This window comes from Pan troglodytes, chromosome 1 (assembly GCF_028858775.2).
Source record: "Pan troglodytes isolate AG18354 chromosome 1, NHGRI_mPanTro3-v2.0_pri, whole genome shotgun sequence".
Lineage (NCBI taxonomy): Eukaryota > Metazoa > Chordata > Mammalia > Primates > Hominidae > Pan > Pan troglodytes.
The window spans coordinates 24,569,126-24,582,678 of NC_072398.2; the positions used below are offsets into that span (position 1 = coordinate 24,569,126).

At 45.1% G+C, this 13,553-nt stretch overlaps 1 protein-coding gene and 1 long non-coding RNA gene across 4 annotated transcripts in view; one reads left to right on the forward strand and one right to left on the reverse strand.

Annotated features, from left to right (window-relative positions):
* Window positions 1-13,553, reverse strand: part of CNIH3 (cornichon family AMPA receptor auxiliary protein 3) — a 124,808-nt gene that overhangs the window by 26,368 nt on the left and 84,887 nt on the right. The window lies entirely within an intron of this gene.
* Window positions 907-12,188, forward strand: LOC107970364 (uncharacterized). The gene is made up of 3 exons (XR_001712907.3): window positions 907-1,052; window positions 2,686-2,810; window positions 12,062-12,188. It is a non-coding gene; the product is annotated as an uncharacterized LOC107970364 (long non-coding RNA).

Genomic DNA, 13,553 nt, shown 5'->3' on the forward strand with positions numbered 1-13,553 from the left:
AATACTAAAATAAACAGATTTCATCTTGGTAGAAAAGAGCTTATGCTTTTCTCTTTTCTTCCAATAAACTGAGCTATATGTGTATAAGCTGCTTGATAATAATAGTGGCTAATGTTTATTCAGCCCCAACCACTGTGGTGTTTTATTACATTATCACATGTATTCCTTGCAACAACCTATGAAGTAGGTGCTTTTATAATCCCTACTTTACAGGTAGGAAAGTGAAGCTCAGAGAACTCAGAGTAACTTTCCTGAAGTCATATTGCCTTTTAGTGACTCAAACAGGACTGCAGCCCTGACCTCTGGTACCAACAGCACATGTGGACTTACAGAAATAAACCCCTGAACCTGCACACATCATGTGCACACTGAATCATCAAAGCAAGGTGAGAGCTGAGGTGTCAATAACAATACCTGGAACTGTGCAAAGACTTCGCCATGATAATCAAAATCACATGCACATCTCAGCAGATAAATGTTTTTTCTCTGGTTGGCTTTTCAGTAAAACAAAGACACTTTCTGGAAGCTACAGGTTCATTGATTATGATTTCAATAAACTATCGGACTGCAGCGGGTCTCCTGGGCAGTGTGTGTTTGATACCTGGTTGACCAGCTGCTGAAGATCCAGAGCTCAATAACAGTACAGTCAAGAAAGGAACATTCAACAACAAGGATGTTAAGCATGCTTGGCTTTTTTGAAAGGATTTTAGGAGACTGAGCTAATTAATTGAGATTATTTAATGTTAACCTTTTTGTCAGGGCACTACTGAAAAATCGTGTGGCAGCCAGAAAATCCGAGAAGTCTGGCAACTTAGGATAATGCTCTCTGGAGTTTTTAAGGTGGTTGCCAGAGCAACCTCAGGGACTAGATCCTGGAAGAGCTGAAACATTCTATTTTAAAAACACCCAGCTGATCATCAGAGAGCCAGAATGAAACAACCAAATAATAAGGCAGATATTGGAAATTCTTAAAATGATGAGCATCTTCCCAAACTGGAAATAATTTAATTGATGAGGAATATTTTAAACCCTGGAAGCAAAGAGATTTCAAAGTGAGTCCCCAGGGGTCTGATTATCACCTGCATCTTGCACAAAATATTGATACTAGACACTCTTCTTTCTGCTTGAATTTCCTCCTTTCAACTCCTGGCTACATTACAAGTTCCTGCTACCCTTCAAGCCTCACCTCTTCAAAGGAGTCTCTCATGCATGTATTCATTCATTCATGGAATAAATACTTGTTGAGTAATTTATCCTATTACTGAGAGCCAGATATCCTGCCAGGTGATCCAAATGCAATCCTGCTTTTAGGAAGAGTACAATCCAGAAGGAGAGATCAAAAAGATACGTAAATACCCACAACACACAGCAGGACGAGACCTTCAGCTTGTAGGGTCCCAAGAGTCACTGGCTCCCCAAACTGTTGCACATCAGAATCCCTTCATAGATATTAATAAAAATGCAAATTCCCAAGTTCTACTTCAGAATTTCCAGAGGGTGGGGCCCAGGGATTTGTATTTTAAATGCTGTGCATATGCAACCAGGTTTGGGAACAACTGCTAAAGGTGAGAGAAGAACCTATTCCCAGCTGAAATGGTCATTAACAATGTTGTGAAAGTGAGTAGACTTTAGACAAGCCTTTATCATCCAGGGAAGATATGGCACCTGAATGGAGGGGAGGTTCCCGGCTGGCCCGGGCTTGAAGCTAGTGAGAACCAGGGCAATAGCCTGGGGAAAGGGCCTTTGGGGACAGCCATGAAGGTCAGGCTAAGGAGTTGGGACCTGATGCAGCAGGCAGTGAGGAACCATCAAAGGCCCCTAAGCATGAGAGTGGCATGCACAGCAGTGTTAGCAGAAATAATTATTGGAGTTGTGATAAATGGATTGGCAAAAGTTGGCAACAGCCTTTAGAGAAGCCAACAAAACTTCCTGGTTCTTTTTTTTTTTTTTTTTTTTTTGAGACAGGGTCTGGCTCTGTCACCCAAGCTGGAGTGCAGTGGCATGATCAAGGCTCACTGCAGCCTTGGTCTCCCGTGCTCAAGCAATCCTCCCACCTCAGCCTCCCGAGTAGGTGGGACTACAGGCAGGTACCACCATACCTGGCTAATTTTTGTATTTTTTGTAGAGGCAGGGTTTTGCCATGTTGCCCAGGCTGGTCTCAAACTCCTAGATGCAAGCAATCCACCCACCTCAGCCTCCCGAAGTGCTGAGATTACAGATGTGAGCCACTGCGCCCACCCTCTGGTTCTTAAAAGTAAAATGGTTAGAGCTAGGCATGGTGGCTCATGCCTATAATCCTAGCTACTCAGGAGGCTGAAGTGGGAGGATCACTTGAGCCCAGTAGCTCAAGACTGCAGTAAGCTACAATCACATGACTACACTCCAGCTTGGGCGACAGAGCAAAAACCCTGTCTCCAAAAAAAAAAAAAAAAAAAGAGAGAGAGAAAGATTAAAAACTTAAGTTGGTTGCAGTAGGAATGAAAAGGAAGAGATGAAGAAACATTATTTAAATATGTTAAATACCATTTTGTTTCAAAAAGGATAGTAGATGGCTCACAAATGTGTTATTAATTAATTATGACATATTCATCTCTGTACAGCTATATTTAGTAATACCTAGTATCATGTTTAATTTATTTGTGTGTTAAAACATTTTTCTCGGGTTTCTTTCATTTACTGCTTCAGAGGAGATGCAATTTTAAAGACACTCATCTATGGAGTGCCCCAAATGCACTAGGACTGCACAGGCTGTGTGGGGAACTCAAGGTTGAAAAAGATATATCCTTGGCCCTCAGGAAGACTACAGCCAGGTAAGGGAGATAAAACATGTACACAAGATATCATTATGCAGGAAGAAGATGCTTTTAAAAATCCAGTAAAATAGAGAGGGCAGAGATTATTTCTTTAGTGGAATAGAAAAGGCTTCATAGAAGAGATGACACTTGAGTTGAAATGTAAAGATAACATTTTAGCCAACAGAGAGGAACATTCCAAGTGATAAAGTGGTGTCAGTAATGGCATGAGGATCTCAAATCACAGGGCAGTAACTGTAACTTATGCATCTCTCTTCCCAGCACTTGGCACCCTCCTTGGCACATAGCAAATACTTGATAAATGCTGGCTGAGAAAATGGGTGTTTGAAAAAAAGCAGATTGCAATAAGGTTAAAAGATATGTTAGGGGAAGTCACAGAGTACCTTAGGAGCCATGCCAAGTCCTTTAGTGGTCACTTATTCTCCAAAACTGGGATCCAGAGATTTCTGGGTATGGAAATTATATATGATCAAGGTTTGCTTAGATCATTCCAACAATGTGAAGGGTGAATGGAGGAGGAGGCCTAAGGACTTGAACGAAGACCAAGAAAAACGAAAAGCAAACAAACTAGGAAGCCTCTGTAATAGTCCAGGCAAAGAAATGAGAGTCTGAGCTCTTTGAGCAGTGGCCTGGAGGAGGAGGGCTGTAATTCACGAAGCACTCGGGAAATAGAATCCACAGAAAGACAAGAGATGTGGTGTAAATCCCAAGTAACATGGAAGACGGTGTCTCAATTAACTAAAATGGGTGAACGAACACGCGGTAAAGCAATTCAGCAATACCCCTTATCGGTAGTCTCACTTTCTACTATTTAAATTACCTGTGATCAACCACATCTGAAAATAGGTAAGTACAGTACAATAAGACATTTTGAGAGAGACCGTATTCATATAACTTTTATCACAGTAGGTTGTTATAATTTTTCTATTTTATTAGTTATTAATAATAAAGATAATTAATAAAATTAATCACTTACTATGCCTAATTTATAAGTAAAACTTTATCATAGATATGTATGGATAGGAAAAACATAGGATATAACGCAGCTTGGTACTATCTGCAGCTTCAGGAATCTCCACCAGAGATCTCAGAACATATGCCCCATGGATAAGGGGGTACTACTGTAATGAGTAGACGGCAGGTTGAAGGAAGAGAGAACCCTGAACCCTTCTCTTCCTCTTTCTGTATTCCTGCTTCAACCCATAAAATAGGAATTTCCACCAACTTTTCCACATCTTGGGGAAGTATTAGGGAGGAAGCCTGTGGCCTGGCTTCTCTTGCTCCTGGACTTGCTTGCCCTTAAACTGCAGGCATCCTCTTTCTCTACTCCTGCAAGCATGTGGTAGGTTTATGTGGTCAGGTCCAGAGACTGCCTCCTTGGCAACACAAGCCTGGAGTGAGCCCACCCCTCTTCAATACTCTCTCTCTCCTACACTTGAAGGTGCTGGAGTCCTGCCATGCCCTTCCATGCAGCTGGCTGGATACCACATGGTTCTTCGGCTCTCATCTAGACTCTTATGTCTGTTCTCAATTGATTCAAAACTCAGAGAGGTGGGTAAGTGTGATTCATAAGCACTCCTAACCCCAAGACTGAGTTTGAGGTACAATGAGTAAAACCAGGTAAAGATGCCCAAGATGGTTAGAAGCACATTCCTGGAATTCAAGAGAGAGAGAGAGAGCAGGAGAAGATGCATAGATTTCGAGCCGCTAGAAGATGAACGATGATAGATGCTTCAGCTTTGGAGGAGATGAGCCCTGGGGAGGGCCCACACTTAGGGGAGGTCCCACACTTACTCAGGAGCACAAGTGGCTCACACTCAAAACCATGTGGTGCTAGACAGACGCGCGTGGTGGTCATGGAAGTGATCTGAGGGCAGACATCCCATCTAAAGGGTTAATCAGCTACCCACTCCAGCTGATTGTTGTCCTGAAGAATACGAATCCACTATTTCCAGGTCCTGTGTTCTGTTTTGTTTTGTTTTTTTTCAAAAGCAGCTTGAAACCCAGATTTTTGTGTGGGGTTTTCAGGTTCCTAAAATATTAAATGAGTCAAATGAAAACAAATTTGCAGGACATCTCTGATCCACAGGCTGCCAATAGCAATTCTTAGTACAGAGCAAGAGGAAAACAAGGGCAGAAGGCGCATGAACACCTGTATTTGGGGTGTGAGAAAGGAGGAGAGAAAAAGGAGAGACATGCGTGTGCACAAGACAGGAGGAAAACTAAGATGGTCTCATGCCAGGAAGCCAAAGAGGAGCAGGAGACTAGTCATGTCATACTACAGAGAGGTCAAAGGGGAACAGGACAAACAAGTCAGTCTATTGGGTTTGGCAATTGGGACATCATTGGTGACCTTCAATCAGCAGTTTCAATAGAAGGAGAGGCACATCTGCCGGACTGCAAGGGATTCTGAGATGCGTAGGAGTCAGGAAGCGCAGGCGGGGAGTGCCAGGGACTCTTTCCAGAATTGGGCAACATATGAAAAAAGAAATGTGTGGGTTGGTAGCATGAAGGGTTACTAAGGCCAATGCAATTTTTTAGAACAAGGAAGACGAAATGTGTTTTAAGACAGGGGAAAAAAGGAGCTGGATAACAATGAGAGAGAGAAGGTACTCAAAAGAGGGAGCTGGTCTGGATATGCTCCAGAGTGAGTCAGAGGGGGACTGAATCATGAGGCAGCATTAAAATGGTGCCCTGAGAGGAGAGGGGCCCTGAGATGGGAGAGGAGGATTGGAGAGGTGAGGACAGGAAGTGGAGGGGGAAATAGGGAACTCAGCATCAACAACCTCCACTTACTCAAGAGCATCCATGGCTGAGAGAGAAGGGGTTGAGGGATGGCAGGATTGCTGGGGAACTTAAGGAAGGTAGAGAAAACCACAGCTGCCCATGGAGGCAGCATGACCAGAGACAGGGAGCAGGATGGGGTGAGTCAGAGGATAGTTGCATGGCAGGAGGACCCTGCAACAGTGAGATGGTGGGAATTCTAGTGGACAGAGAGGGTCTCAGCAGCACCAGGGGCACACCCAGAGGAATGAAACTGATGAGGTGGGAAAGGTATGTCAATAACAACAAGATAACAATGAGGGCAGGATGTTCATTTCTTTGGTGCCATCTAAAAAGGCCACACAAGTTGGATGCCCAGTAAGTGCTGAAAAGCGGGTACAGCCTGCCAGCTCTGAACTTGACAGCTGGGGTTCTCGGCCATGTTGCTCAAAATAATGTGCATACAAGGATCTTGTTAAAATGCAGATTATGATCCCACAGATCTGGGTGGGGCATGAGATTCTGCCTTCATAACAAGCTCCCAGGTGATGCCAAAGCTGCTGGTTCACTATGCTATTCAAGTCATGGACCATTTGAATAGCAGTATTCTCGGACCGTCCCAGGACCCACATTCCTCACTGGCCAAGCCCACAATGGAGTAGAGAGAGAAGAAAAGCTGCTTCTGTGAACTTTGTGGTTAACTCTCAATCATCCACACCAATTGAGGGTGGGGTGGGGGCGGGGGGGGGGGGGTGTCTCTCCATGCTGTTTCAAAGCAGTACAGAATTCCTTATTTGAGGTTGGGGGTGGTTGAAGTGTGTTTTGGGCCTGTTGCTTTTCATCCAATAGATTTGCTCTCCTGATTACATTGTGCTTAAACTTTGATTAAAATGAACTTTTCTTTCCTGTGGTCAGAAAGGAAAGGCAGCAGTGGCTGATACTTGTAATCCCAGCACTTTGGGAGGCTGAGGTGGGCAGATCACTTGTGGTCAGGAGTTCGAGATCAGCCTGGACAACATGGTGAAACCCCATGTCTACTAAAAATACAAAAATTAGCCGGGTGTGGTGGCACACACCTGTGGTCCCAGCTACTCGGGAGGCTGAGATGGGAGGATTGCTTGAACTCGCGAGGTACAGGTTGCAGTGAGCAAAGATCACGCCACTGCACTCCAGACTGGGTGACAGAGCAAGACTCTGTCTCAAAAAAAAAAAAAAAGGAAAGGAAAGGAGAGGCAGCCAATTAGAGGTTGGATTTTTAAAGTACATAATAATATGAAAAACTATCCACATGTGAATAATGAAAAGTCAATAGGATTTGGACATATGAAATCAATAAACAGTCTAATGAAATAAAGGTGAATGGTATCATAGGGAAAAAACCCTGGTTTCAGGGAAACAGGAGACAGGCTTAGTCCTGACTAACTCTACCACTTTGTGGCATTGAGGCAGGTCTCTCTCTCTGCACTTTTGTTTACCTTCAATGAAAGAGCGAGGCCAGAATTCACTAAGATCCTTTCTAGCTTTTCCATTAAAGAGATATATATGCAAACCTCCCAAATGCTGAAGGAGCTGAGACACCAAAGAAGGGGGCAGACAAATCCAGTTTGTTGGTATTGGGTCATTGATTGAGGGAATGTACAGAAAAGTGTGGTCTTGGGCAGCCACAAGACAGGTAGATCTCCGCACTGTTACTCCTCAGACCCAAGGCTTATAGACCACAGGGAGAGGGTACACGTGCTCTAGCAAGACAATCAAAGGCGACCCTCCAGAACAGGCAAGGATGCTATGTGCGTCATTGCCTGTAATTTGTCTGATGACATCAAGGTTGACATGTTCTTACTGTGAAGACAGTAAATAAAGTGGGAATCAAGAGCCATTCCTGGGACTAGGGCTAATCAGAAGTGAACACGGCGGATCAGCATCCAAGATGAAGTCACTTTTGTCCCCACCCTAGCCCTAATATTCTATTATTGTAACCTGGAGAACTGTGACTGTAGAATTCTCAGAACTGAACACACCTCTTTTGCTTTCATTCACCAAACATTTACTGGACACCTACAATGTGCGGGCACTGGTGTTGGACTCATAACAGACTCAGTCCCTGTCCTCTGGCAGCTCCTGGTCTAGCTGCAGAAAGAAAAATGCAGTGCTGCCTAGTAAGTGCTAGGGTAGTCATCAGCCTGGGGTGCTAGGGGAGCCCCCAGAAGCACACAGACTCCAACTGAGGAAGGAAGCAAAAGGCTTCCCCGAAGTGATGATGTGAGCTGAGTCTTAAAGAATGGGTAGGTTCAGCTCAAAAAAAAAAAAAAAAAAAAAAAGAAAGAAAGAGAGAGAGAAAAGAAAAAGGGAAAGAGAAAAAAAAGTGAAGGAAGAGGGAAGATGAAGGGCAAGTGAATGGTGCTTAATTCAGTGTGGCTGGAGCAGGGTACTGTGGCAGCCTGGGAGAGACATCCCTCTCTGCAGAACATTCACAACAACCCCTCACTGCTGCTGCTACAGAGAGAGCAGACACCACCATGTCCCCTCCCTTCACGGTCCTCTGTGAGGTTGCTCAAGCAATTCCTATCACAGGCTCAATACCTTGAACATCCAGCACAAAAATCACAGAATGGGAGCAGGGGATCCCAGGAGGGAGGGGAAAAGAAGAGGTGAAGGTGCTGAGCCACCAGAAAAGGTATTGATCAGAGTGGCTTGTGACTTTGCATAACTAAAACTAAACACCACTGTGGAAAGGGGCCAGGGCTGTGCATGGAAGGCACATGCGGCTCTTCCCAAGAATGAAGGGGGCTCCAGGCCAGCGCCCGGCTTCCTGTTCATTTGCCCACATATTTATATGGGGAAAGCAAAGCATGCAGCCTTTGATTGCAGTGCTTCCTAATCCTGCTGCTCATTAGAAATACATAGGGAACTTTTAAAAACTACCTGCATTCGGCACTCTTCAGAAGAGGTCAGTGTCATGAAAAAAGTGGAGAATGGTTCTAGATTAAAGGAAACTATGGAAAACACAACAACTAGCTACAATGTGTGATTTATTTTTATTTTTATTTTTTTGAGAGGGAGTCTCGCTCTTGTCCAGGCTGGAGTGCAGTGGTGTGATCTTGGCTCACTGCAACCTTCATCTCCCAGGTTCAAGCAATTCTCCTGTCTTGGCCTCCTGAGTAGCTGGGACTACAGCCTACTGTAGTCTGCCACCATGCCCAGCTAATTTTTGTATTTTTTACTAGAGATGGGGTTTCATCACATTGGTCAGGCTGGTCTTGAACTCTTGACCTCAGGTGATCCACCCGCCTCAGTCTCCCAAAGTGCTGGGATTACAGGCATGAGCCACTGTGCCTGGTGCAATGTGTGATTTTTGATTGGATCCTGAATTTAAAAAGCAACAACAACAACTATAAAGAACACTATAGGGAAACTAGAGGAAATGTGACTATGACTAAGTGACAATATTATAGCCATGTTCTTTGGTGTGACAATGGTATTGTGGTTATGTCGGAGGATGTATTTGGGGATGCAGATCCATGATGTATACAATTAAATGGTCCAGCAAAAAAAAAAGTATGTGCTGTACATACACGGGGGATGGGGAAGAGCTGAGAAGGCAAATGTGGCAAACTGAATAAGCAGCGGATCTTGGTGAAGGCTACATAGGTGTTCATTGTGCTGCTCTTCCAACATCCCCTTATATTTGACATTTTTCAAAATAAAATGTTAAATGAGACTCAGGGGATGGCGCCCTGCCTCTGGATCCCTGGGTTTTAAAAGCTCCCCAGGGGATTCAAATGTGCATAATCCTGCATCATATCATCTGCTGCTGACTTTAGCTTTTGCAGAAAGCCCCTGCTGGCTTTCAGAGCTGTTAGGACCCTGCAGGGCCACACTGCCCTGGAGAGAGCCTTCTCATTGTTCCCCGGCCGCTGCTTCTAGGAGAGAAGGGGCTGTGTCTCCACTCCTCTTTGATGACCTGAGACTCATGGAGGTCCTGCTCTGTAGGTGATGCAGCCTGCTCACACCAGGCAGGACACACACCGTCCTTCCACCTGCCACCCTGCACCTTACTACCTGCAGTGTGCACTGGTGTGGTCCATGCCCCTACCTCCTAAACACTGGTATGACCCACGCACCTACCTCCTCACTACCTGCAGTGTGCACTGGTGTGACCCATGCCCCTACCTCCTGAACAGCAGTTCATGTTCTCACTCCACCAAAGGCGCACCTCTGAGAGATGTGTTACAGAATCCAATCCAATGAAACTCTGGCCTCATTCATCGCATGATTGGTGCACCGTTGCTCCCTTTGAGTTGGAATACGTCGCAGGCTGAGGTGGGAGGCCTGCAGAGCAGCAGCGACTCAGGTGTGCTGCAGGGAGAATATGCAGGTGCTCATCTTGTTCTGCCTAAATACCTGCTGCGGGCTGAATGAGCTGGCAGTGGGTGATGGGGCTAACAGAGTCAACAGAATCCTGCAGAACCAGGAAATGTTCACATGTATAAAAATACTAGGAATATTTTCGCCTCATGAAAAAAGATGAACTTCTATCTTTTAGGAAACAAATTGCTTTGGAAACTCTATTCTTAGCTCAAGAACTGGGTAGGGAGGCTTGAAAGAGGCAACCAGGCAGGTAAAGGCAGCAATGCTAATAGGAAAGCAGTAGCTCCCCATCAGCACAGCCAGGCTGATGAAACTCAGCGCCCTAACCATGATAACTAACACTGCAAAATGCTCCCTAGGGCACTGATTTTTCCAACTTAGCTGCACAGTGGAGTCACTTGGGGAGCTTTGTAAAATACTGATGCTGAGTCTCACCCCAGAGATTATGACTTAATTGGTTTGGGATGAATTCTGGGCATCAGGATTTTAAAAATTTCCCCCAGGTGATTCTAATGTGTGGCAAAGTTTGAGCCCCTCTGCTAAGCAGGCTTCGTGTTCATTAACACATTCAAGCTGCCCATCGTGGCTCAGCTGGTCTGGTGGTCACGTCTACCTTGGCCAGCCCTCTGCCCTCTGCCCTCATGAGTGCAGGCCCATGTGGGATGCACAGACACTAGGTCACTGGCTCCTCAAAATCTGGCCCCTCCAACAGGTAGAAAAAAGGTTTTGACCAGCCAGGACAGATGGACCTTGAGAGGTCAGAAGTGTTTCCTGCTCTGGAAAAAAACAGGGCAATGGTTTGCCTCTGCCTGCATACTGGAGCTATCTTGGCAGCATTTATAAAATGCTGAGGCCCTAACCTCACCTCGTGAGTTTCCAATTCAATGATGAGGTTCGGACATGGAAATTAAAAGCTAGCCCTTACAACCAATGTGTTTCTGCAGGCCCAGGACAGTAAATGTAGAGGATGCTATCTCAGCGAAGTCTCCCCCGACCAGCAAGGACAGGACCCGAGGAGTGGGGAAGAAATGAGGGGGAAGGGAAGAGAGGGGAAAGAGAAGTTGGGATCTTGGTGTCTGCAAGGTCTCTAGTAGAAGTCTCCACCTTGGCAGGCCATCAGAATCCTCTGAGAGCTTTTGAAAACACCACGGTCTGTGCCCCCTTGACCAATCAGGTGAGACTCTCTGGGGGTGGGGTCCTGCATCTGGATCCTTGGGTTTTAAACGTCCCCCAGTGGGTTGAAATGTGCTGCTGAGATTGAGAAAGCTGGTCTCTGAGAAGAAGTTCCTGAATGCTCAATTCTGCATCTACCTTGGGCTGCGCCTGGGGCTGAGGACAGAAGGCCGCCTCTGCGACAGGCCAGCCCGCACCCTGGAGCATCCAGTCATGGTGACGCTGGTGTGGGGAAACAGACACTCTCTTATACTGCTGGTGGGAATACATCTGCTTTGACCTGTCTGAGAAAGTAATCTGACAATTTTAAGAAAAGTATAAATTTATATACCCTTTTGCCTGACGATCCCACTCCTGGGATATAAGCCCACAAAGGTATTTACTGCAGGGTTGGGGCCAAACAAACAGAACTGAAAACATACATAAGGTCTATAAATATGAAAATGACTAAATAAATTGTGTGTACTATGGAATATTATGAAAGCTTGTGTAATTATTTTTAAGAGAAACCTATAGCTATTGACCTACAAGGGTATCGGTGATGTAATGGTATGTGGGGAAAAAACTAGTTATAGGAAAACAACTTTTCCATTATTAGGAAAGAGAAACAAAAAAAAACTGAGCTGGAGTGTATATCTGTGCATACATGTATTTGTCTATCTAAATGCGCATGGAGATACAGCATGACGGGAGGATACAAACCCAGCTTTTATGTCAGAGAGTTAGGAAGGACAAGGGTGGGGCAGCTTATTAATATTTTCCTCATATCAACTTTGCATCATTTTACTAGTGAAAATATGAACATATTATTTTTATAACTGAAACAATTAATAACGAAAAATGAAATAGCATGCTCCAAGGAAAGACTGCCTGGATTTAAACCCCAGCTTTGCATGTACTAGCTTATGTTACTTAACTTCTCTGTCCCTCAATTTCCTCCTCAGTGTAAAGGGGACCATAATGCTGTCTACATCCCAGGGCTGTCGCGAGTGAGATCATCCAACCAAGCACTTTGTACAACGTCTGGCATATTATACCACATATAATACCTTAATAAATGTTGTTATAGAAAAAAACACTTAAGCCTCTGTTGCGAGCTGAATGTTCATCTCCCCATAAAATTCACATGTTGAAACACTACCCCCTAATGTGATGGTGTTAGGAAGTGGGGTCTCTGGGAGTTGATTAGGATTAGATGACAACATGAGGGTGGAGCCCTCGTGAATGGGATTAGTGTCCTGATAAAGGGCGCAGAGAGAGCTTGCCCCTCCACCATGTAAGGCTGCAGCAAGAAGACAGCTGTCTATGAACCAGGAAGTGGCCCTCTACAGATGCTGAATTGTCTGGCACCTTAATCTTGGACTTCCCAGCCTCCAGAGCTGTGAGAGATACATTTGTGTTGTTAAGCCACTGAGTCTAGGGTATTTTGTTATAGCAGCACAAAGATAGCCACTGAGAACCAATCTTCCATGTCTAGCTAACCTCGCCTCCTCCAGCAAAAAAAAAAAAAAAAGAACCCGAGCCCCCCTTCCACTCTCTGCATAGCAGTGTGACACCCCCTAGTGGCCTCTCCAGAAGCTTATGCATGCCATGGCTTCCGGGCAGCCAGCATAGCACCGTGGGTGGTCAGGGCCCTTCATCACTTCCTTCAGCCCCAGCATGGGTCAATGCTGTCCTGCTCTCAAGTGACAACTTCGGGGCAGTGAAGTGCCTGGGATCTCCTGGGAAGGGACATCCCATAAACAAAAATAATTACAATAATTACATGACTTTGGCCCTACTCAGCAAGTGGCACCTCTGCAGAAGTTCACATGGCAGATGTGGATTTTGTCCTGACTCTGTGCCTGCTGGGGAAACACGCACTGGAGCTAATTAGAATGACGAATGACCCATGCCCTGTCCAACATGTGTTGAGCCAACCATCTAGGTCCAGGGGACAGGCTCTGCACTCTGCTCCCTGCAAGAGGTGTGGTAGCATGGAGAGGCGGGACCCAGTCCCTTCTGTTTGGGCCCTTTCTCCAGGAGAATGATGGGAGAAAGTCTTCACAGACTTTACTGAGGATACCTTTGCTTTTGATCTTGATAAACACAATAAAACCCAATGAAAGAGGATCCAAGTCTTGCCCTTTCTTTCTCTAAAGCACATCTGGGATAATGAGAAAGTGCTAGGAAAATTAAAACCCAGAAACTCACTATTCACTCTATTTGCCATTCACCAAAGAACAGAATTCAAGGGCAGGTAAATCATTTCTCCTAGCCAATGGGATGTTGTTTCCATGAAAACTCTTCTCTGGTGCAGAGATCCTGTTGCAGACTGAAACATGTCCTCCCAAATTTTATATGTGGAAGCCCTAACCCCCAGTACCTCAGAATGGGACAGTAAGTATTTGGAGACAGAGTCTTCAAAGAAGCAATTAGGTTAAATGTGGTCATTAG